The sequence below is a fragment of the Schistocerca americana genome, chromosome 2 (assembly GCF_021461395.2).
Source record: "Schistocerca americana isolate TAMUIC-IGC-003095 chromosome 2, iqSchAmer2.1, whole genome shotgun sequence".
NCBI lineage: Eukaryota > Metazoa > Arthropoda > Insecta > Orthoptera > Acrididae > Schistocerca > Schistocerca americana.
Window position 1 is genome coordinate 792,716,027 of NC_060120.1, and position 25,398 is coordinate 792,741,424.

A 25,398-nucleotide genomic window follows, 5' to 3' on the forward strand; every position below is an offset into this window, starting at 1 on the left:
TTTACCCCTGCTACCTTCAAAATTTGAAAGAGAGTATTCCAGTCAACATTGTCAAAAGCTTTCTCTATGCCTACAAATGCTAGAAACGTAGGTTTGCCTTTCCTTAATCTAGCTTCTAAGATAAGCCGTAGGGTCAGTAATGCCTCACGTGTTCCAATATTTCTACGGAATCCAAACTGATCTTCCCCAAGGTCGACTTCTACTAGTTTTTCCATTCGTCTGTAAATAATTCGCGTTAGAATTTTGCAGCCGTGACTTATTAAACTGGTAGTTTGGTAATTTTCGCATCTGTCAAAACCTGCTTTCTTTGGGATTGGAATTATTATATTCTTCTTGAAGTCTGAGGGTATTTCGCCTGTCTCATACATCTTGCTCACCAGATGGTAGAGTTCTGTCAGGACTGGCTCTCCCAAGGCCATCAGTAGTTCTAATGGAATGTTGTCTACTCCCAGGGCCTTGTTTCGACTCAAGTCTTTCAGTGCTCTGTCAAACTCTTAACGCAGTATCATATCTCCCATTTCATCTTCATCTACATCCTCTTCCATTTCCATAATATTGTCCTCAAGTACATAGCCCTTGTATAGGCCCTCTATATACACCTTCCACCTTTCTGCTTTCCCTTCTTTGCTTAGAACTGGGTTTCCATCTGAGCCCTTGATATTCATACAAGTGGTTCTCTTTTCTCCAAAGGTCTCTTTAATTTTCCTGTAGGTATTATCTATCTTACCCTTAGTGAGCTAAGCCTTTCCATCCTTAAATTTATCCTCTAACCATCCCTGCTTAGCCATTTTGCACTTCCTGTTGATGTCATTTTTGAGACGTTTGTATTCCTTTTTACCTGCTTTATTTACTGCATTTTTATGTTTTCTTCTTTCATTAATTAAATTCAATATTTCTTCTGTTACCCAAGGATTTCTACTAGCCCTCGTCTTTTGACCTACTTGATCCTCTGCTGCCTTCACTATTTCATCCCTCAAAGCTACCCATTCTTCTTCTACTGTATTTCTTTCTCTCATTCCTGCCATTTGTTACCTTACGCTCTCCCTGAAACTCTGTACAACCTCTGGTTTAGTCAGTTTATCCAGGTCCCATCTCCTTAAATTCCCATCATCTTACAGTTTCTTCAGTTTTAATCTACAGTTTATAACCAATAGATTGTGGTCAGAGTCCACATCTGCCCCTGGAAATGTCTTACAATTTAATATCTGGTTCCTAAATCTCTGTCTTACCATTATATAATCTATCTGATACCTTTTAGTATCTCCAGGCTTCTTCCATGTATTCAACTTTCTTTTATGATTCTTGAACCAAGTGTTAGCTATGATTAAGTTGGACTCTGTGCAAAATTCTACCAGGCGGCTTCCTCTTTCATTTCTTACCCCCAATCCTTATTTACCTACTACGTCTCCTTCTCTCCCTTTTCCTACTACCGAATTGCAGTCACCCATGACTATTAAATTTTCGTCTCCCTTCACTATCTGAATAATTTCTTTTATTTTATCATACATTTCCTCAATTTATTCGTCATCTGCAGAGCTAGTTGACATATAAACTTGCCGGCCGAAGTGGCCGTGCGGTTAAAGGCGCTGCAGTCTGGAACCGCAAGACCGCTACGGTCGCAGGTTCGAATCCTGCCTCGGGCATGGATGTTTGTGAGGTTAGTTAGATTTAACTAGTTCTAAGTTCTAGGGGACTAATGACCTCAGCAGTTGAGTCCCATAGTGCTCAGAGCCATTTTTTTTGACATATAAACTTGTACTACTGTAGTAGGCGTGGGCTTCGTGTCTATCTTGGCCACAATAATGCGTTCACTATGCTGTTTGTAATGGATTACCCACATTCCTATTTTTTTATTCATTATTAAACCTACTCCTGCATTACCCCTATTTGACTTTGTACTTATAACCCTGTATTCACCTGACCAGAAGTCTTGTTCCTCCTGCCACCGAAATTCATTAATTCCCACTATATCTAACTTTAACCTATCCATTTCCCTTTTTAAGTTTTCTAACCTACCTGCCTGATTAAGGGATCTGACATTCCACGCTCTGATCCGTAGAACGCCAGTTTTCTTTCTCCTGATAACGACGTCCTCTTGAGTAGTCCGCGCCCGGAGATCCGAGTGGGGGACTATTTTACCTCCGGAATATTTTACCCAAGAGGATGCCATCATCATTAAGTATACAGTAAAGCTGCATACCCTCGGGAAAAATTACGGCTGTAATTTCCCCTTGCTTTCAACCGTTCGCAGTATTAGCACAGGAAGGCCGTTTTGGTCAATGTTACAAGGCAAGATCAGTCAATCATCCAGACTGTTGCCCCTGCAACTACTGAAAAGGCTGCTGCCCCTCTTCAGGGACCACGCGTTTGTCTGGCCTCTCAACAGATACCCCTCCATTGTGGTTGCACCTACGGTACGGCTATCTGTATCGCTGAGGCACGCAAGCCTCCCCACCAGCGGCAAGGCCCATGGTTCATGGCGGGGGGGGGAGGAAAAAAATATTAAGGAAGTATAAAATACTTACGAAAGTAACAAAATAAATTAGTTGTTTGGCAAAAATACAGACGTTGAACCATGTCACAAAAGCAGCATAATACATGTTGGTAAACAAAACGTTAGGGACTTTTTTTGTAAATCACATTATTTTGATTTTATAAAATGAAACTGAGAATAAAGTTTAATTTTATTCTTTGGTGTGGCATTTATAAGAAGAGTGATTTTCGTACCATAAACCGATGACGTATAAATATATCCGTGAATGAACAAGAATAACATTGAGCACGGTAGAACTTCGCCAGACTCCTACAGTATCGTGTAAATATTGAACAATATGAATCGTATATCCGAAAACAGATATAACCCTGAATTAAAATAAACTGGTATCACAAGTTCCAGTAACTTGAAGAAATTCCATAAGATCTACGTTTATTACCATTTCGTAAGATCTACGTTTATTACCAGTTCCTTATCTCCTTTTCGAAAGGTACCTTAATGTGAATGACGAATCTCTTCAGTCATTGAATAGAAAGCAGCGCCCGTTGATAAGTGTCTCTATGAGCTTCAGTTGCTCTTTCAGTCCTTTTATATGCATGTTGTATTAACAGTCTGCCCAGAGAGGAAATGGGGGTTTTGGGAAAAGAATGAGGCCCTATTTGGTCTAAGGTAAGAAGTCATTAGAGGATAATAACTGTTCAGAAAAGCTGAGGAAAAATATAACATTGACTACTCCATTAATTCATTCTGCCTCTGTGTTTTGCAAAACATTCCATTATACGCTGCGTGACACATATTAACCGAGCGGATAGGATCTGGCTGTAGCGCAGCGGCCGTGCTGCCTGCTGCGTGAATAAAACTGGGACGTACTCGCGGCAGGAAGGCCCCACAGAGGGAACAAAGGAGCTGGTCTGTGGCGACCGCTGATGCGATTAAGTGGGCCGCCGCGCCAAGGTGCCGGCCAGGGACGAGTAATGAAAGCGCCACTCGGCCCCTGGTCGCTACAAAGGGGGCGCCATTACTCGCACTCTGTGCAAGTGGCCACACCACGCATTCCGGCCGAGGCCGGGGTGTCCGGCGGAGGCGCAGGAAAAGGCAGTAGTCAGCCATGGTGGCCAAAACAAGGTCTGCGCGAAGAATGATGTGCTACGCAGTATCTGGGTGGTTCTCATCTTCTGAAGTTTCAGGTCACGACGCATTAGTAACTTCAGTGGAGGATTGAATTTGTGTTAGCAGAGGCTATCGTTAAGTGATCGGACGCAGGGTCGTGCGTATTTACAGGAAAGCCCATTCCGTGCACGAATGGATACGGTAAGTTGGCTGGTCGGCCCAAAGAAGCGGGAGGCCGACTTGGATGTGGACAAGTCTGCAGGTTGCACTGTACTATCTGACCGTGAACGGCAGTTATAAAATGTTCCCAATAAGTTGCAATTGTCAGTCGTTGCCAGAACAGTGTTGTGTGTAGTTGGGAGGGAATCAAGTCGTTCTAAGTGCATTCGAATATTGGCAAATTGTTTGTGCTCGTATGGTGTCAGCTTCAAACGGTTCAAACGGCTCTGACCACTAAGGGACTTAACTTCTGAGGTCATCAGTCCCCTAGAACTTAGAACTACTTAAACCTAACTAACCTAAGGACATCACACACACCCATGCCCGAGGCAGGATTCGAACCTGCGACCGTAGCGGTCGCGCGGTTCCAGACTGTAGTGCCTAGAACCGCTCGACCACTCCAGCCGGCGTGTCAGCTTCGGTTACCAAGGAAGCTGAAATGTTTGACCCTCAGGAGACACTGTAGAGGACTTTCCTACCGCAGCCGGGAAAGTGGAAAACCGTCATTCGCTAACTCACAATTTGGACGAAAGTGTGTGTTAAGTGATCGTGACAGACGATCATCGAAAAAAATTGTGAGCAAAATAATGACAGCTGCAAAAACCACTCAAAAACTCGCGAAACCTATCACCACCGTCCGCGTGCTTAGCTAGGTGGTCCCACGCTCGCCTCTCATGCAATCGGACCCGGGTTCGGTTCCCGGCCGAGTTGGAGATTTTCTCCGCTCGGGGACTGGGTGCTGTGTTGTCCTCATCATCATTTCATCCTCATCTCCGGCGCGGAAGTCACCCAATGCGGCGTCGAATGAAATAAGACTTGCACTTGGCAGCCGAACTTAGGGGACTCCTGGCCAACGATGCCATACGCTCATTTCCATTTTATCGTATCAGCACCAAAACAACACGAAAGGAGTAAGCAGTGAATTGAAGGGTGACCCGAAATTCCAAAAATATTAATCACTAATGCCAATGCCCGTAACAGGAAAACGAGGTACCGAAGCGTTGAAACCAGGACTATGGAGTACTGGATGAAAGTAATTTGGTGGGATGAGTCTTGTTTCATACTGTTTCCATCCTCTGGCCGAGTTTACACTCCTAAAGTGAAATATGGGGAGGGTTCGGTGACGATTTGGGCAGGAATATCGTGGTATTCTACGGGCCTCATGATTACTCTGCAAGACAGCACCGTTGCAGGTCACTCTGTGACCATTTTGGCAGATCAGGACCATCACATGTTTGTTCCCTGAGGGGGACGCAGTGTTCCAGGAATTCTGGGCCTCTGTTCGCATAGCGTCGTTCAGGACCGGTTTTGGTAGTACAAGGATGGACTGTCGCATCTCCCCTGCCTATCAGAGCCATTAGATCACAATATTACTGATCGTTTGTGGTGTACTTTGGGCAGAGTGATGCATCTCCATCAACGGTACCACTTTTCTGCAGGAATATGATATAAGTTTACGTTGGAAACCATAGAGAACTTGCCGTTATCCATTCCGAGACGATCGTTAGTTGGTTTCAATGCCAACGGTTTTTCCAAGCTGTATTATGCATTGTATGTGGTTTTTCCACATTTCTGTGTATCTGGAATTAGTGATGTCAGCCAGAACTTTGATCGACTGATGAAAATTAATGGGGCCTTGAAAGCAATATTGAAGTCCGAGCAGTACGTAGGCGAGAGCTGACGAGGGATCTCCCAGGGCTCATCTGTGGTAAGAGAACCGCAACCTCATCTGACCCAGCCAGCCCGATTAAGGACGACGACAGTTACAAAGAATGCCTTGCAGCTGCGAGATTCGTCAAAAGTCAAAATTGACTTAATATTTGTGACAGAGGGCTTATTTGTTCCAATATAATTCTGTCACGGTTACTGAACCTTAGCAGCTATGTTCAAAGTTCTTTTTGTTATTATTTTGTACTGGAGCAGCAGGAAGTGGGAGGATCTTAATTATGTCTTCCCACATCAAAGGAGTAAGACAGGGTTGTAGCCTCTCCCCGATGTTGTTCAATCTGTATATTGAGCAAGCAGTAAAGGAAACAAAAGAAAAATTCGGAGTAGGTATTAAAATCCATGGAGAAGAAATAAAAACTTTGAGGTTCGCTGATGACATTGTAATTCTGTCAGAGACAGCAAAGGACTTGGAAGAGCAGTTGAATGGAATGGACAGTGTCTTGAAAGGAGGATATAAGATGAACATCAACAAAAGCAAAACAAGGATAATGGAATGTAGTCTAATTAAGTCGGGTGATGCTGAGGGAATTAGATTAGGAAATGAGGCACTTAAAGTAGTAAAGGAGTTTTGCTATTTGGGGAGCAAAATAACTGATGATGGTCGAAGTAGAGAGGATATAAAATGTAGGCTGGCAATGGCAAGGAAAGCGTTTCTGAAGAAGAGAAATTTGTTAACATCCTGTATTGATTTAAGTGTCAGGAAGTCATTTCTGAAAGTATTCGTATGGAGTGTAGCCATGTATGGAAGTGAAACATGGACGATAAATAGTTTGGACAAGAAGAGAATAGAAGCTTTCGAAATGTGGTGCTACAGAAGAATGCTGAAGATTAGATGGGTAGATCACATAACTAATGAGGAAGTTTTGAATAGGATTGGGGAGAAGAGAAGTTTGTGGCACAACTTGACCAGAAGAAGGGATCGGTTGGTAGGACATGTTCTGAGGCATCAAGGGATCACCAATTTAGTATTTGAGGGCAGCGTGGAGGGTAAAAATCGTAGAGGGAGACCAAGAGATGAATACACTAAGCAGATTCAGAAGGATGTAGGTTGCAGTAGGTACTGGGAGATGAAAAAGCTTGCACAGGATAGAGTAGCATGGAGAGCTGCATCAAACCAGTCTCAGGACTGAAGACCACAACAACAACAACAACATCAAAGCAAACTGTAGACTTCCGATGATTTCCACCGAGCTGGAGTCTTCAAGTAATGCCATACTCCCAGCAATGAGGTAATTCATTGATCTCGGGTCTGCAGCATTTGCTGTGAGGCTTTAAAGAAACTACAGTGAAACAGGCTAAGACTCTTTCTCGTGGTAATAATATTGATTAGTTTGCTGGGATGCCAACACTTTTGTATTTTGAATATTTCATCAGATAAAATAGAAAATTGAACAACATCTACAATGGCATAACTGTGGGCTTTCTGACTGCTGTGGAGGTGGCTCATCGGTACTACAATGTACGAATAGAATGAATAGAAAGATTTACTGAACTTGATACAATCTTTTGCACTGGACAACTGTCTCTTGAAGTAGAATGTTTAGAAATTACAAAAGTACACTTCCATCTGAGACGTGACTGTCTCTTTAGTCCTGCTCGATGGTGCTGGCTGCATCAGCTGAGGGCACGCTTTATTTAGCCTCTTCCATTAATCGTTGCGGATTGCAACGAGACTTCACTAATATCTGTGGTATCGATGTGCATTGCCGGCTTCGGTGGGGCACCGAAATCTCCACTTAGGGTATTTTGGTATACACCTACATGAGTCACTCGCGAAATTATCATTCTTATTAGTCACTGTTTGACAAAGTTTTACTTTAAGCAGTGGACGCCTCTGCTTTATGTAGTTTGGTGATACTTTCACCCATATACGAGGTGCATTCAAGTTCTGAGGCCTCCGATTTTTTTTCTCCGGACTGGAAATAGAGCCCGCATCTCGTGGTCGTGCGGTAGCATTCTTGCTTCCCACGCCCGGGTTCGATTCCCGGCGGGGTCAGGGATTTTCTCTGCCTCGTGATGGCTGGGTGTTGTGTGCTGTCCTTAGGTTAGTTAGGTTTAAGTAGTTCTAAGTTCTAGGGGACTGATGACCATAGATGTTAAGTCCCATAGTGCTCAGAGCCATTTGAACCATTTGAACTGGAAATAGATAGAAACATGCGCATTGTTTTAAAATGAGGCCGTGTTCATTGTCAATACGTCCCAGAGATGGCAGCACCGTACGGCAGATGGAATTTTACCGCCAGCGGCGAGAATGAGAACTGTTTTAAATACTTAAAATGGCGACGTTTTCCTTACTTGAACAGCGTGCAATCATTCGTTTTCTGAATTTGCGTGGTGTGAAACCAATTGTAATTCATCGACAGTTGAAGGAGACATGTGGTGATGGAGTTATGAATGTGTCGAAAGTGCGTTTGTGGGTGCGACAGTTTAATGAAGGCAGAACATCGTGTGACAACAAACCGAAACAACCCCAGGCTCGCACAAGCCGGTCTGACGACATGATCGAGATAATGGAGAGAATTGTTTTGGGGGATCGCCGAATGACTGTTGAACAGATCACCTCCAGAGTTGGCATTTCTGTGGGTTCTGTGCACACAATCCTGCATGACGACCTGAAAATGCGAAAAGTGTCATCCAGGTGGGTGCTCCGAATGCTGACGGACGACCATATGGCTGCCCGTGTGGCATGTTGCCAAGCAATGTTGGCGCGCAACGACAGCATGAATGGGACTTTCTTTTCGTCGGTTGTGACAATGGATGAGACGTGGATGCCATTTTTCAATCCAGAAACAAAGCGCCAGTCAGCTCAATGGAAGCACACAGATTCACCGCCACCAAAAAAATTTCGGGTAACCGCCAGTGCTGAAAAAATGATAGTGTCCATGTTCTGGGACAGCGAGGACGTAATCCTTACCCGTCGCGGTAACAGGTGCAACCTACGAAAATGTTTTGAAGAACAAATTCCTTCCTGCACTGCAACAAAAACGTCCGGGAAGGGCTGTGCATGTGCCGTTTCACCAAGACAATGCACCCGCACATCGAGCTAACGTTACGCAACAGTTTCTTCGTGATAACAACTTTGAAGTGATTCCTCATGCTCCCTACTCACCTGACCTGGCTCGTAGTGACTTTTGGCTTTTTCCAACAATGAAAGACACTCTCCGTGGCCGCACATTCAGCAGCCGTGCTGCTATTGCCTCAGCGATTTTCCAGTGGTCAAAACAGACTCCTAAAGAAGCCTTCGCCGCTGCCATGGGATCATGGCGTCAGCGTTGTGAAAAATGTGTACGTCTGCAGGGCGATTACGTCGAGAAGTAACGCCAGTTTCATCGATTTCGGGTGAGTAGTTAATTAGAAAAAAAATCGGAGGCCTTAGAACTTGAATGCACCTCGTAGAGTGCCTTACATATTTGCTTCCTCTCCGTAAATTGTACACGTAACTCTAGTTTCTTCTTGTTCCTTCTCTGTTCATTTAATATACTGCATTAACTAGGTAATCTTGTTGATCCACTGGTGCAGATTTTTATTACTCTCTTTTGCAACAGCTTGCTGCTGGGCACGAGGGGCTCTCTGGCGGTCACGTTCCTCTAACCACTTCTCGCTTACGCGTAATTCTGGGGTTAGCGCTAACAGAGGGCGCTGGTTACGTGCAGCAGTATGGTTTCTCTCATTGTGGCTTCTTTAGCTATTTGCTTTACAGTTTTTATATTATTCCGTGCACTACGAAAGATGTTTATTACTTATGTCTTTTTCTAGAGTATTGGCACTTGAGCGTATGTTAATTACTGTTCTTTTAATATTTCCTCTTTTTAACAGTCTAACTTTTGTCGTGTTCTATTTCATCGCTTTTTATTACTGTTATGTCTCTCACACCATATAAGCCCATTACAGACTTTACGATTGTATCCCCCTTTATTTTACGCTGTTCAATTAATCATTGAAGAGTTGTGTATGCCTTCAGTGGCGACATCTGGTGAACTTACAACACAAACATCTTGTGGCTACTGTACGGCAGTTTGTTTTGAACACAATGCTGCTGATAACATGACTCGTGCATATGCTATTATTTATATGCATTTGACGATGCTGGTGCTGATATTGCATTTACATTTGACGATTCCACTACGGCTGAAGTACAGTAGGACATTGTTTTTATGAAACAGGTATGCCTCTTCATACTTAAAGCGCACAAAAGTATATGTATGTCGCTAGTACTTTTCATTATACTCTATCTTATTGTTTTAAGCTGTAGACAATCTGCTAGTGTATCTATGTTTTCCCATATTTTGCTGCAGATCTGAAGATGGTCATTACAGACCGAAACCGGTAATCTGTTGACGAAACTTTCGTGACCATATGATCATTGTGGTATCGATAGCAACGATGCCACGGAATAGTTTCTCAAGTTGGCACTACGAGAGTCACAGACGACAGCGCTCTCTAGCCGGTGCTGTCGAGGTCTACGAGCTCCGTGACTGCTTCAGCCCATTTCATCAGGTTCAGACAGCCAGGACACTTCGCTTCAACTTCGCACCACCTTGCAAGTTATGTAATACGTTTGCATATGTGTATGTGTATCCACTAGTAAAGGTGCTTTAACTGTATTGGCAGTACCGACGTAATTTTCCTTTTTCCCGTTTCTACCCACGCGCCGCCTCCCAGGCGGGGTACAAAAATCATGTTATTTAATATTTCGAACGTTGGACTACTTACAAAACTAAAATTTCATAAGCAAGCACGTGCAGTTCTCTTTTTCGACATGTGTTTATGCACGACGTTTCCATCCACGGTCGAAATTGCGGTAGGGTTGGTTAGAAATAAAGCAGATAATCAAAGGTAGTAACAGTGTCGTTAAAAAGATAAAAAAATGTCGTGGCTGAGAGCCCTGCTCAAAAAGGTAATATATCGTATAGATCAAAAGCTAATTCCCGTCGTCTAGTAGTATTAGCAACTTTTTCTTTAATTTCTTTCAATGTTTTTTGTAATTTCTAGTTCATTAGAATGGGACAAGAGTATCCGTCAATGTTAGAATGAAATTTAAACGGGTAACAGCACTAAAATGTCTATATGTACAAATGCACTACCAGATTTACCAATTACATGTCAATTTCAAGCCCTGTCAACTGTCAGAAGACGCAGTGTGGGGGCGCAGTCCCCATTTGCGTCACGAAAATAAGGCATCCAAATTTTCTATCAAAATTAGTGACTACCAATCATACACTGAAATGTTGCTCGTCTGCAATGCATGAAGTTCAAAGGCCGGCCTTATTCGGTTAACCAGGTAATCAGGCGAATACAGTTCCAGCGGACGGCCAGGCCAGTTGTTGGCAGCAAACCCCTCTGCGCTGTATCGTCCCATTGATGAAAATAACGTGGTGTGTCCAGTACGATAATTAAGGCCATCGCTATTTGCTGTTTCCTCTTCCCCTTCCCCCCCCCCCTCGCCCTCCCCCCCCCCCCCCTACCACATCGGACCTCATCAGAGTATCCCGGTAGTCGAGTGGTTCAGTTCCGTCTCACAACGGACGCAGTCGGCCGTCAGAGCGGCTAACGAACGGCTGTCACGTTCGCACACGCGCACACACAGGGGAGGTCAAGCTAATGAGCGGAAATCCCGGCGTGCCAGCGTGTTTACGCCTAATGAGTTCCTGCCGCATAGCCACCGAGGCTGGACGCGGGCTCAGAATGCCGGAGCCGTCTCTCGGTCCTCAGTACGCGGAAGGCGGCACTCAGCAGTAGTGCTGTCTCCCTTCTCCACATCGTCTCCCGAGCGCATTACTCTGGAAGATCTAGCAGCCGTCCAGCCTTAATGTGAGGTGGTCAGCGTCGTAGGAGGAGTGCGTACTGGCTTATCCTATCGGCTGAGGCAAGAAGAAGAAGAAAGAAAGAAAGAAAGAAAAAAAGAAACCCCGAGCCACTAATTGCACTTGACACAGCTAAACCCGTGGCGTGCTAAACGAAACTCTACTTGATAATTGAAGCAAGGCTAAAGAAAATTCAAGACTCGTTCATTGGATTACTGGAGAAAATAGGCGTAAACTATAGGGAGAGACGGGTAATATAGAATATGTACAAGAGCCGAGAAGGAATAATAAGACAGTAATATCAGAAATTGAGTCCGCCTTGATGCAAAAAACCTTGTTATTCGTTTATTTCTTTATTATCCCAAACTAGTTTCGGCAACAAATGTCAACATCATCAGTGTTTTTTTTTTTTAAATCTAAAACATGCAGAAAATGGTATGTTTGTATAAACACAGTAAAAAATTATTAAATTTTTGCAATTCGTTTTTTGAAATATAGTTTTCTATTGATACTTTCATACTACATTATTTATTGTATGTTACAGCATGTTTTAACCAATTATTGGCGCTGTTTGCAACATATTCTCTGTGCTCTTATTTTTTCTGTAGCCGGCTTTTTACTTAGCGAACATCAAGTCATCTGCTACCATTTGAGCGGCTGTTAGTAAACAAATACTAAAAGGTGAATTTTGTATGTCAGCAGTTTATAAAAAATGGTTAAAATGGCTCTGACCACTATGGGACTCAACATCTGTGGTCATAAGTCCCCTAGGACTTAGAACTACTTAAACCTAACTAACCTAAGGACATCACACACATCCATGCCCGTGGCAGGATTCGAACCTGAGACCGTAGCAGCCGCGCGGTTCCTGACTGAGCGCCTAGAAACGCTAGACCACCGCGACCGGCCAGCAGTTTATACTTGAGGTTACAGTAGTGTTGTGGAAACCAGTTATTTGTTGTGTACTGCGCTGTTGCTTAGCTATTCGTGTACTCACGTTCGTTGGATGCCATGTGGCTGCTATTATACACAGGAAAACAAAACTATTGCACTTTGTTTCTGATCCAGAATATTACGCCATCTTGCTGTTCGCGTGTGTCGCGAGAGGCGTATCGCATGTGGCGAGAAAGGCTATGAAAAACCGTAGCGCGAATTGCGACGACTTCTGTTCATTGTTTATGTCTCTGTGTGTGATGGGGAAGTGGTTCTTTTGCGTGTGTGTGCTTTCTGTTCTGTGTCCTTGGTCAGTTCTCTCAGAGCGGTAAAGAGTGTGTTGTTGCAGAGTGTTGTGTTTTCATTTACTACATTTCTCCCTTCGACTATAGCCTTTTGTAGGTAGTAATTTTCTTGTGTTGTTAGTTTTCGGTATAGACTGTTGCTGTTTCTTAGAATGCGTAGATCGTTTTCGATATTAGTGGGGTTATGGGTTTTGTTCATTAGATGTTCTGCAAGAGTTGAATGTGTGCTGTAACTTTTTAGAGCTCTCATGTGTTCTGTGTACCTCGTTCGGAAATTTTTGCTTGTTTGCCCTGTGTAGTGTGCCTGACAGGAGTTGCAAGTGAGTTGATACGTTCCAGCGTTGCTGAATTTGTCTGAGGTTTTTGTGACTGGTCTTATTCTTTTCTGAACTGTATTGTTTGTTCTGTATGTTATTGGGATCCCTTGCTTTTTCAAGATGTTTCCTATTCTATGTGATATTTTGTTATTGTATGTTAGTGTGTACCATCTCTCTCTTTTTTCTGAAGTGGTGTGGCTCAAATGGCTCTGAGCACAATGGGACTCAACTGCTGAGGTCATTAGTCCCCTAGAACTTAGAACAAGTTAAACCTAACTAACCTAAGGACATCACATACGTCCATGCCCGAGGCAGGATTCGAACCTGCGACCGTAGCGGTCTTGCGGTTCCAGACTGCAGCGCCTTTAACCGCACGTCCACTTCGGCCGGCTAAAGTGGCGTGATCTGGTGTGTTGTCTGTGTGTACTGCATGTTTCCGTTTTACCTAGTTGTTGTGTTTGTGTATGATGTCCGTTTTGTAGTCGTTTTCAACAGCAATTTGTTTGATTATATTTAGTTCCTGTGTGTAGTTTTCTGGTTTAAGAAGTGTTCTGTTTATCCTGTGGAGCATGTGTGCGAAACTGGCACATTTATGCACTGTCGGGTGGTTGGATGAGCTGTGGATAACAGTGCTTGTGGATGTGGGTTTTCTATAGATGGAGAATTCATGTTGGTGGTTGTTTCTTGTGATGGTAAGACCCAAGAAATTTAGTTTCTGGTTGTTTTCTAATTCCAGTGTGAAATGGATTTATGGGTGTACTGTGTTGATATTACTGTGTAGCTCTTCTATTCTGTTATGTGTTTCATCCACAAGACAGATTATGTCATCCACATATCGGTACCAGTAGATTATTTTGTACCCTCCTTGTTTTGCAATGGTAACAGAGGGAGATATGGAGGGTAAAAATCCCGGAGGAAGACAGAGATGGGAAGATGTCCAGCAAATAATTGAAGACGTAGTTTGCAAAGTTTTAAATTAAAAAACCTCACTGATGATGGTGATATTTGACGTCGAAACTAGTTTGGGGATAATAAAGAAATTAACGAATAACAAGGTGTTTTGCATCAAGGCGGACTCAATTTCTGATATTACTGTTTTTCTATGCAAAAACGGACCAAGTGGAAGAGTTCCAAGATGTTATTAAGGAATAATAAGAATAGGAGACCAAGAGCGAAGTGTTCTGATTAACAAGGGTTTAAGACAGGGGTGTAGTCTTTCGCCCCTACTGTTCAGTCTAGTACATCGAAGAAGCAATGATGGAAATAATAGAAAGGGTCAGAAGTGGAATTAAAATTCAAGGTGAAAGGTTACTATTGATGCGATTCGTTGATGACGTTGCCATCCTGAATGAAAGTGAAAAAGAATTACGTGGTCTGCTGGTAGAATGATCAGTATAATGAGTATAGAATACGGTTTGAGAGTAAATTGAAGAAAGACGAAAGAAATGAGAAGTCGTGGAGATGAGAAGAGCGAGAAACTTGACATTTTGGTTGAGGTCACGAAGAGATGAAGGAATTCTGATACCTAGGTAGCAAAATAACCAATGATGGGGTGAGCTAGGAGGACATCAAAAGCAGACTAGTACTGGAAAAAAAGGACGTTCCTCCCAAGAGAGGGAAGAAATTTTGAAAATGCACGTTTGGAGCACAGCACTGTGTGATAATGGATCATGAACTGTAGAAAAACTGAAACAGAAGAAAATCGAAGCATTTAAGACGTGGTGCAACAGATGAATGTTGAAAATTAGCTGGTCTGATAAGAAATTATTAGGTTCTGCTCAGAATAGGAGAGGAAAGGAATGTGTGGAAAACACCGACACTAACAAGGGACAGCACGACAGGACATATGTTAAGCCATCAGGGAATAACTTTCATGGGAACAGAGGGAGATATAGACGGTAACAACCCTAGAGGAAGACAGAGATTGGAATATATCCAGCAAATAATTGAGGACGTAGGTTGTAAGTGCTGCTCTGAGATGAAGAGGTTGGCACAGGAGAAGAATTCGTTGCGGGCAGCATCAAATCTGTCAGAAGACTCCTGACTCAAGTAAACTTTCGGGTGCCAGAAGGAAAGTAGCTTGTGTTTTTGTGAAATATATATAAGCACACTGATGCGACGGAATACCAGTTTTTATCAAGGCCGGGGTTCGAACCTGGGTATCCTGCTCGCTAGGCAGATGAGTTATTCTCGACGCTACCAAGGCGCAGTGGCTTTGGAGAACTGCACGGACGATGTTACCATACCTTCCTCCTCAGCCCAAATTCCCATTCACGGCTTAGCTTACATTTTTCTGTTTCCAAGTAGCATGGAGAGTAAAGAAGCGGGAGGTTGGCTGGTTGACTGATACTGGGGAGGGGACCAAACAGCATAGCCGTCGGTCCCATCGGATTAGGGAAGGAAATTGGTAGCACCTTTCAAAGGAACAATCCCGGCATTTGCCTGAACGATTTACAGAAATCACAGAAAATCTAATTCAGGATGGCTGGACGCTGCTTTGAACCATTGTCCTCCAGAATGCGAGTCCAGTGTGCTAACCACCGTGCCACCTCACTCGGTAGAGGAGGGGAATGGGGAATGGGACATCCACTATACCTGGATCAAAGCAACGGTCTGAAAGTAAAGCACAGGTCAGCATGGAAAGGATAGCAACACGTGAACACTGCTAAATTCATTCACAAGATCCTCTCGTAATGTATATTACCACTATCATCTATAGTATCTCATACAGTTTCAGATTTTCTATTACATAAATTAAACATGCCTCACAGAGAAGCAACGAAAACGAATCAGAATAAATAGGTTAACGGCTGCAAGTCCATCTGGATATAATCTATTGTAACTGTCACCCGGATTGTAGAGCAATATTTTAACAGAGAACACAATACACGGCATGATAAAGCTCGTGTTCCGGTTGGTTTTTCCATGGTAAATGTCCCGTGACCTAGTTGTTTTCTGCAATGAGATTTTCACTCTGCAGCGGAGTGTGCGCTGATATGAAACTCCATGGCAGATTACGACTGTCTGCCCTACCGAGACTCTAACTCTAGACCTTTGCCCTTCGCGGGCAAGGTGGGAGAGCTTCTGTGAAGTTTGGAAGGTAGGAGACGAGGTACTGGCAGAAGTAAATCTGTGAAGACGGGACGAGAGTCGTGCTTTAGTTGTATTCTCTTCGTTGTTCTTATAGTAATACAAATACACTCACTGACGCAGCAGGTCACTGTGGTATGAGCTGTGATACGAGATTACAGTAATTGACTGGAATGAGAGCTGGAACTGAAAATTCTGCTAAATGTAAAAACTGACCATTGCTTAGGTACATTGACATCCCATTCAGTCTGCAACACCTGAAGTTTATAACTCTTTGTTCAAGTTATAACCATGAAGTGAGTTACAGTACAGTGGAGATTAGAGAGGGGGATACGACATAACGGAAACAAAGTAAAATGTCCTTGCGCTGATGCTCCTCTTGAAAAAAAGTTTGTGAAAGGGGCGGGGGAGGGGGAATCTCTGTTCTTCCGAAGGGCCGTTTATGAGCCATAAGCTATCGATTGGCGGAACTTTTGAAGTCACCCCGCGTATCTTCTTAGCCTTAATGCGCAAAGAAGCTTTCCGGCGAATTGATAGGACTAAAGAGGGCTTAGTCTACTACAGAGTTAAGAGGCTACGTCCTGAGGTGCTGCCGTCACGCGACGAGGAAGGAGCCAATGTTCGGCAAGACTATTACAGAAACTATAAGCAGTACTGTTATTTAACAGTGGTTTATCATGTGGAGGAGACAAAAGATTTCGTGTAGCGAGCAATTCTTGTCTCCTAGTGATTCAAACATTGTTGTGAAGCCGAGAAAACAAGCATCAACAGAGAAAATAGTTAATGATGTTTTCGTGAAAGTTACTGACTGTTATTTACAAAAATATTGTAGTTTTTAAGTTAAAAAAATACAGATCATCCAGTTTTGTACTTTCAAAGAGAAACAACCTCCTTTTAACCTCGTACAGCAACAAAGAATGATAAAAATGGTACTAAGTTCTAAGAGGTACATATTGATGAAAAAGTAAACCGGGAAACCTTATAGTACAATACTACTTTTGCCACAAGAATAACTGGCTATTTTGCTAGTACAGAACTCCATAAGTTACCATATTATGGATATTTCCATCCACTGACGTCTTACTGGACAATACTGTGGAGTGACTTCTCACTTACGGATAAAGTATTCACTCTACAAAAGAAAGTAATTAGAATAATGTATGGTGTTCACAAACGTGCATATTGCAGACATCTCTTTAAGCAACTGGGAATATTAACCAGAACCTCGTAGTACATCTGTTCCCTTGTGAAATTTGTTATAAATGAATTAAAATTCGTACCGAGTTCAGGACAGGATGATAGGATATCTGTTACGGCGTCAGGAAATAACTTCCATGGTACTAGAGGGAGGTGTAGAGGGTAAAAGTTGCAGAGGAAGACAATTATTGGAAAACATCCAGCAAATAATTGAGGACGTAGGTTGCAAGTGCTAAAGAGAGGAGAAGAGGTTGTCACAGGAGAGGAATTCGTGATGGGCCGCATCAAGCCAGTCAGAACAGAAAAAAAAGGCCAGGTTAGAACCTGAGTCTCCTGGACAGAATACACTGGCCCGTATTTCTCCCTAATACAAACTCAATGCTATGATGCTGTTCCGCTGTTGGAGATCGTCTGAATTTTGTTTTTAATTTTTATTGCTTTTATTTATTTATTTATTTTTTTGGGACATCAGTCTTCTGACTGGTCTGCTGCGGCCCGTCGCGAATTCCTCTCCTGCATCTCAACCTCTTCATCTCAGAGGATTAGCACTTGCAACCTACGTCCTCAATTATTTGTTGCATGTATTCAAATCTCTGTCTTCGTCTACAGTTTTTGCCCTCAACAGCTCCCTCTAGTAAAATGGAAGTTATTCCCTCATGTCTTCACAGATATCCTATCATCCTGTCCCTTCCTTTTGTCGAAGTTTTCCACATATTCCTTTGCTCCCCGGTTCTCCGCAGAACCTCCTCATTCTTTACTTTATCAGTCCACCTAATTTTCAACATTCGTCTGTAGCATCACATCTGAAATGCTTCGATTCTCTTCTGATTTGATTTTCCTACAGTCCGTGTTTCACTACCACACAATGCTGTACTCCAGATGTACATTCTCAGAAATTTATTCCTCAAATTAAGGCCTACGTTTGATTCTAGTAGACTTCGCTTGACCAGAAACTCCCTCTTTGCGATCGTAGTCTGCTTTTCGTGCCCTCTTTGCTGGCTCCGTCATTGGTTATTTTGCTGCCTAGGTAGCAGAATTCCTTAACTTCATGTACTTCGTGAGTATCAGTCGTGATGTTAAGTTTCTCGCTGTTCTCATTTCTGTTACTTCTCATTACTTTCGTCTGTCTTCGATTTACTCTCAATCCATATTCGGTACTCATTAGCCTGCTCGTTTCCTACAGCAGATCCTGTAATTCTTCTTCATTTTCACTCAGAATAGCAATGTCATCAGTAAATCTTATCATTGATATTCTTTCACCTTCAATTTTAATTTACTTCTGAATCTTTCTTTTATTTCCATCATTGCTTCTTAGATGTACTGATTGAACAGTAGGGGCGAAAGACTACATCCTTGTCTTACACCTTTTTTAATCCGAGCGCTTCGTTCTTGGTCATCCAGTCTTATTACTGCCTCTTGGCTCTTGTACATATTGTATATTATCCGTCTCTTCCTATAGCTCACCTCTATTTTTCTTAGAATTTCTGAAAAATATCATCCGCACAATTCCGACGACTGTAACCGCTGACAAGCGCGAGATTTATCACACAGTCAGCTTAGCTCATGCATCCAAGTTGCTGACGAGGATAATGTACAGAAGATTGGAAACAAAAACTGAAGATTTTTAATTTGACGATCAGTTTAGCTTTCCTGGAAAAAGCCTTAGACCATATAAAATGGTGCAAGATTATCAACAGTCCTGATCTCCTCTTCAGTACTGCTCTGAGTACATTTAGTATTCGTTATGTTTACTTCTAAAAGCCCTGTGTCGTATACCGATATTCATGACATGTCCTACACATTGTGTAAGTAAAGAAAAATGTAGTGTGTGGATTAAACGACTTTAACTCTTATCTCAGAAGATGGACCAAAACTAAACTGATACATTACTTGACAGCTGTTGCTAGTTGCCTTCGAAAAATAAAGAATTTTTGCAAATAGAAATGTTTTATTGAATAAAATTTTGGTTGCCTGACTGAAATCGGTAACTCATGAATACAGGACGAAACAATGAATTTATGCCACAGTAGTCAGTTTTGTTCACACATTCATCGAAAGATGTAAGCTTTTCTTTGTCGCTCACTTGTTTACCCAAAAGTCTCCTCAGTACCAATACCCTGATTTGAAAAATGGACGATAGTGGTTTGTGCGCTCTGTATGCAAATAATGTTGAAACTGGGGAGAATAGAAGAAAGAAAGGAACTGGGTATCTGCCGTATGTGCAGAAGAAGGTATCGATAAAAATGCAGTTTTTTGTTACTTCAACATAAAGCACATTTATTTACTGCATTTTATACATGTGGTTATACCACCCAGAACATCTACCTAATGGGGTTAATGGTAACCGTTCCTGTGCAGTGGCGAAGGCATGGTACGTACATGATGCCCGTAAAAGTTCGACAAAAGTATATAGCTACACGTTGTGTACCATACGGAGAAGGAAATAGCATCTAGGTATGCCATTGGAGATCTAGAAACATTCACACTCTAACTTCGAGTAAAAGTAATTGGGAACTGGTATTTGAAGAAACGAGAGGAAAGTCCACTAAGCCAAAAGAGGCTTGCCATTGAAGTTATAGAAAATGTTAAACAGCACATATATAGCATACCCAAAATAGACAGCTACTATTTCCGAGCTTGATCTTAAAGAAATGCCTTAGCCCAGATCTCAACACTCACAGAGTCCTTCAATCAGTTTTTCATACAGATACTTTGCCAAAGTTGTTAACAAAGAGTTTCCCAATGTTTCATTCGCATTATCACGGTCCGACACGTGCTGAACTCGCGATCAGCTTCATAGTGAAATAAAATGTAACAAATCTACTCCAGAACAGAAAAATAGAAGAAATATAAACAACGAAACCACAGAAAATCTGAAAAGACAGTGACACTCCTTAAAGATGAATCCTTAAAATCTCAAATGCCAGGTAGGAACATAAGTGCAAAGTGCATAGACGTGGAACAGGTTTTATTTGTTCCAACACATGTACATCACGACATTTTCTCTAAGACACAGTAATGCTACTGGATATTTTGTGTGATTTTATTAAAATCTACATATGTATGTGGCATAAAGTTACTGCAGGCTGGTGAGAAAATGAGATAGTATGTTCTCTCCTCCATGTGCAAAAGAGTAAAACAGTTGATCTCATGGTGTGACAGTTGCGCACCACAGAAAAAAACAGGATGATACCTTCCTTTTCGCTTACCTTGTGCCACTTGGAGTCTTCGACAACATTGAAGGAAAGTTCTTAGTACCCGGCCACAGCTAATTTCCGTGTGACAGCGACTTGGTGCTTCGTGAGAAGAAGAAGAAGAAGAAGAAGAGGCTGTGTAAGGCGTTTGTACCAGGATGTCCGCATTGTGTGCAAACAAATTTGAAGTCGCTGACTTAACCGATTAAAATTTCATCATTGTTCAGTCTGCTGCCGATTCCTGCGTAGTAACAAGAGAGTTACAAATCTCAGTGGTAACGGTGGTACGCTTCTCATCAAGGAATCCCTGACTCATAGATGTGAAATATACCTGCAGCCAATTGGAAACTTGAAAAAATACTAGTACTCTAAAAAAGGGAGTGAATGTAATATTCAACGGAACTGAAGGGTAAAGAGTACGTAGCAAAGAAAAAAGAAGACTTAATATCAATGATAACCAACTTGGATGAAACATACAGACGATTTCACAAGAAGTTGTGTCGTACTAACGTGGACTCACGCGTATTTTGAGTTTAAGGTAGTATACTGGTACTAAGACAAACTAAATTTGTTACTTAGCCAATTTTTTAGTAAATATTTAGCTGTGGTTAATATTTCTGACTTTAAAAATTCATACTACTTACGTGACATGCAATATCAGCCGGCCGTGGTGGCCGAGCGGTTCTAGGCACTACAGCCTGGAACCGCGTGACCGCTATGGTCGCAGGTTCGAATACTGCCTCGGGCGTGGATGTGTGTGATGTCCTTAGGTTTAAGTAGTTCTAAGTTCTAGGGGACTGATGACCTTAGAAGTTAAGTCCCATAGTGCTCAGAGCCATTTGAACCATTTTTTTGCAATATCAGTAATTAAATATAACAGTCTACCTTCAATTGTTCTTTTACTTACTGTACACTATATTTAACATTAAAATTTAAAATGAAAACTCCTGTCACAAATTTCTTACTATAACTCCTAGACACCTTTTAGGCACTTAGCAGATATTTCGGTTACAGTCTTTATCTGTTTCTTGTGAGAAATAAGTTATATGAAGACTCATGATAATCAAAATGGAAATAAATCGGCGAAATCTTGAGCTTTTTTCACAAATCAGCAATTAATTTGAATAGTAATGAGTTTTGTATTGAAATATCAAAATTATGGAATCCAGATATCTAATATTGATTTGTAGCCTAGGTCAAAGTTGATAGGTTTTGTAAAAGAATAATTTAAGGGTTCCACCCTGCGTATACAAAAACAACATAAGGACGCAAAGCACGCCAACTAGCGAGTTGTTTAGTTTCTATCAAGGTAACGTCGCGTGAAATACAATTGTCTCTGAATAACTTTTGCAAAACTGAACGTTGGAAAAGATTGTGGTTCGTGATACATAACAAAATGTGGAATGGTTTCCACGAAAATTAACTGAAAATATAAGAAGTTGTATTTTAATTTATAATAGACTGCACTCACCCTACTGCATAAGGATGCCAGTAATCACCTACAGACTTCAAGAAGAACTATGTACAAATATTGAATTTCTGTAAATCTTCCTTCTCTATTCGAGTTATAAACTGCAACATTAAAATCTATAATGCTCAAAGTGCATTTATGTTAATTGTGATTAATGCTACTTATGATGTTAACGTTGCAAGCTATATAGCTGCTATCAGCGTTTTTTGTGAAAGTGTTGCTTATTTTAGAAAAAGTACTTGGATAGTATAGCTAATATTGAAAGGAACGTTACACTCAATCGCTTGCCAAACCCACCTTCAGAAAGAACGGAAATTCTTAAACGGAATTTCTCTTTAAACGTGCGTTCCATAGTCGTAACACAGCAGTCCCAGAACATGTAGGTAGTCATTCTCTGCGTATGAGGGTATTTGGTCTAGACAATATTTCTTCCTACCTACATTCTGAAATTCGTGCTGCTCGTCTTTTCAATGACGCTAGGAGATAGAATTATTGTTACTGATATTCAAACAGAGATCAATGACATTACTTCTGGAAGACAAACCTTTCACATTGTACGGAAATTCATTGAGAAAAGCAGATTGTTACTCGAAGACGGCCAAGTGCTGCTTCCTTACAACGGGAGTCTCTAATTATGACACAGAATTACCTGTACCTATTAATTAACCGTCATTGTACCGCACAACAAGGCTGTAATAGAGAGAGAGTGCGGCACTGTAGCAGACTTCGCGACTGTATGAGAGAAACCTGGAAGCGTCTGAACTCCACAACTTAAGAAGTTTTGTCCTTCAACAAGCGTCGTCTCTTCGGCGTGTTCAAAATTTAATTACTTTCACTTAAAGCGATTACGGCTTAAGTGGTATCGATGGAGATGCCGAAGCCATTTAGCCGCTGAAAGTTAAGAAGCCGCAGCTTCCGCCAGGAGCTTGTAGCAGACGCGATTCTCGTGAAGTGTGTTTACCACTTGTAAAGATCGTTATTCACCCCTTACGCCCATTCTCCCTGCGGATGTTAGCGCATTACATCCAATTAACAATCAACGGCAAGGAAAAAAACGAGTAAATAGCATTATTTTCAGCTAGGAATGTTCACCACTCTGAAAATCTTAATGCGCTAGTTAAAGTAACGTAATATATTAACAACTCGGTAAGTAGTTCAAATGGCTCCGAGCACTATGGGACTTAACACCTGAGGTCGTCAGTCCCCTAGAACTAAGAACTAGTTAAACCTAACTAACTTAAGAACATCACACACATCCATGTCTGAGGCAGGATTCGAACCTGCGACCGTAGCGGTCGTGAGATTCCAGACTGAAGCGCCTAGAGCCGCTCGGCCACCACCGCCGGCTACTCGGTAGAAATTAATGACAGTGAGGGAGCATGTTGCTAGAAGTTTCCCGCAGAAAAATGGACGTGACATGACGTGAGGTCAGGGGAACATAGAGCCAAATAGGGCTGGCCCAGCAACACGAGGGAGCTGAAATAACGGGCAGTGTGTGTCAATCAGCGGGCAGTTACGCAGCAGTATGATGGTGGTCCAGCCGGCCGGAGTGGCCATGCGGTTCTAGGCGCTACAGTCTGGAACCGCGAGACCGCTACGGTCGCAGGTTCGAATCCTGCCTCGGGCATGGATGTGTATGATGTCCTTAGGTTCGTTAGGTTTAAGTAGTTCTGAGTTCTAGGGGACTGATGACCTCAGAAGTTGAGTCCCATAGTGCTCAGAGCCATTTGAACCATTTGATGGTGCTCCATATTACAGCTCGGAGGCAACATCTGGATGACTTAACACAGGGAGGAATTATCAGTGAATTGGAAGAAGGTAGAAGTGTGACGAGTATAGCCCATGAGTCTGGCACTGCTCATAGCGTAGTTTCAAGTACAGGGTGATCAAAAAGTCAGCACAGATTTGAAAACTGAATAAATCACGGATAGAGAGATCCAAATTGACACTCATGCTTGGAATGACATGGGGTTTTATTAGATCCAAAACAATACAAAATTTCAATAAATGTCCGACAGATGGCGCTTCATCTGAGCAGAATAGCAATAATTAGCACAACAAAGTAAGACAAAGCAAAGATGATGTTCTTTACAGGAAATGCTCAATATGTCCACCATCGTTCCTCAACAATAGCTGTAGTCAGGAATAATGTTTTGAACAGCACTATAAAGCATATCAGGAGATATGGTGAGGCATTGGCGTCGGATGTTGTTCACCATCCCTAGAGATGTCGGTCGATCAAGATACACTTGCGACTTCAGGTAACCCCAAAGCCAATAATAGTACGGACTGAGGTCTGGGGACCTGGGAGACCAAGCATGACGAAAGTGGCGGCTGAGCACACGATCATCACCAAACGACACCCGCAAGAGATCTTTCACGCGTCTAGCAATATGGGGTAGAGCGTCATCCTGCATAAACATCGTACATTCCAGCAGGCGTTTATCAGCCAGGGTGGGGATGATGCGATTCTGTAACATATCAGCGTACCTCTCAGCCGTCGCGGTAGCGGTTACCTGCTGTCCAGCGCCATCTGTCGGACATTTTGTAAACTTTGCTTTTATTCAGTTCTAATAAAACCTCATGTCATTCCAAGCATGTGTGTCAATTTTTACCTCTCTATCTACATTATTCCGTGGTTTATTAAGTTTTCAAATTTATGGTTTTTTGGTCACCCGGTATATGGGTAGCATTCCGAATCTGAGACACTGCTGTCGGAAGGACAAGAGGTGATCGGTCATGGTCAAGTGCAGCACGAGATGAGGGCTACATTGTGCAATAGGCAAGAAGAGAACCACGTCATTCAGAGCGTTCAAATGCAACCACATTTAACAGGACTGCAGCTCACACGTTCTCACACTTCACAGCGGCACGGCGACTGCATGGCGTTGGATTCTTTCACAGACTACCAGAACTCTGTGTTCCGTTGACACCCGCACATCGGTGGCTCTATTTGCGATGGTTCCAACAGCACGGGGACTGGACCAACGAGGAGTGGCGTTGCATTTTCTTCTCGGATGAGAGCAGAGCAGATGCAGAGTAATTGTTCTGGACGTACCTTCATAAGATGAGAGGTGGGAACACGCTCTGCACTGAGACACCCTGTCGAACTGATCGTTTTGGTGATCCAGATATTACGTTGTTAGTGTGTGGGGAGGCATAATGTTGGTTAGGCGTACTGACCTCCAAAGCTTTGAACACGGTTCAACCACTAAAAAACTTCATTGAGACGCTGTACTCCTTTCTCAAGTGGATCTTTTCAGCACTTCCCGAGCACGGGTCCCGGGTTTGATTCCCGACGAGGTCAGGGATTTTCACCTGCCTCGAGATGACTGGGTGTTTGTATTGTTCTCATCATTTCATCATCATTCGTGAAAGTGGCGAGACTGGACGGAGAAAAAGTTGGGATTTTAGTACGGGCGTTGATAATCACGCAGTTGAGAGCCCCACAAGCCAAACATCATCATCATCTTTTCAGCGTTACGTTCGCCTCAGTATTCATTTTTGTGGAAGACAACGCGCGATCGCATTGAACT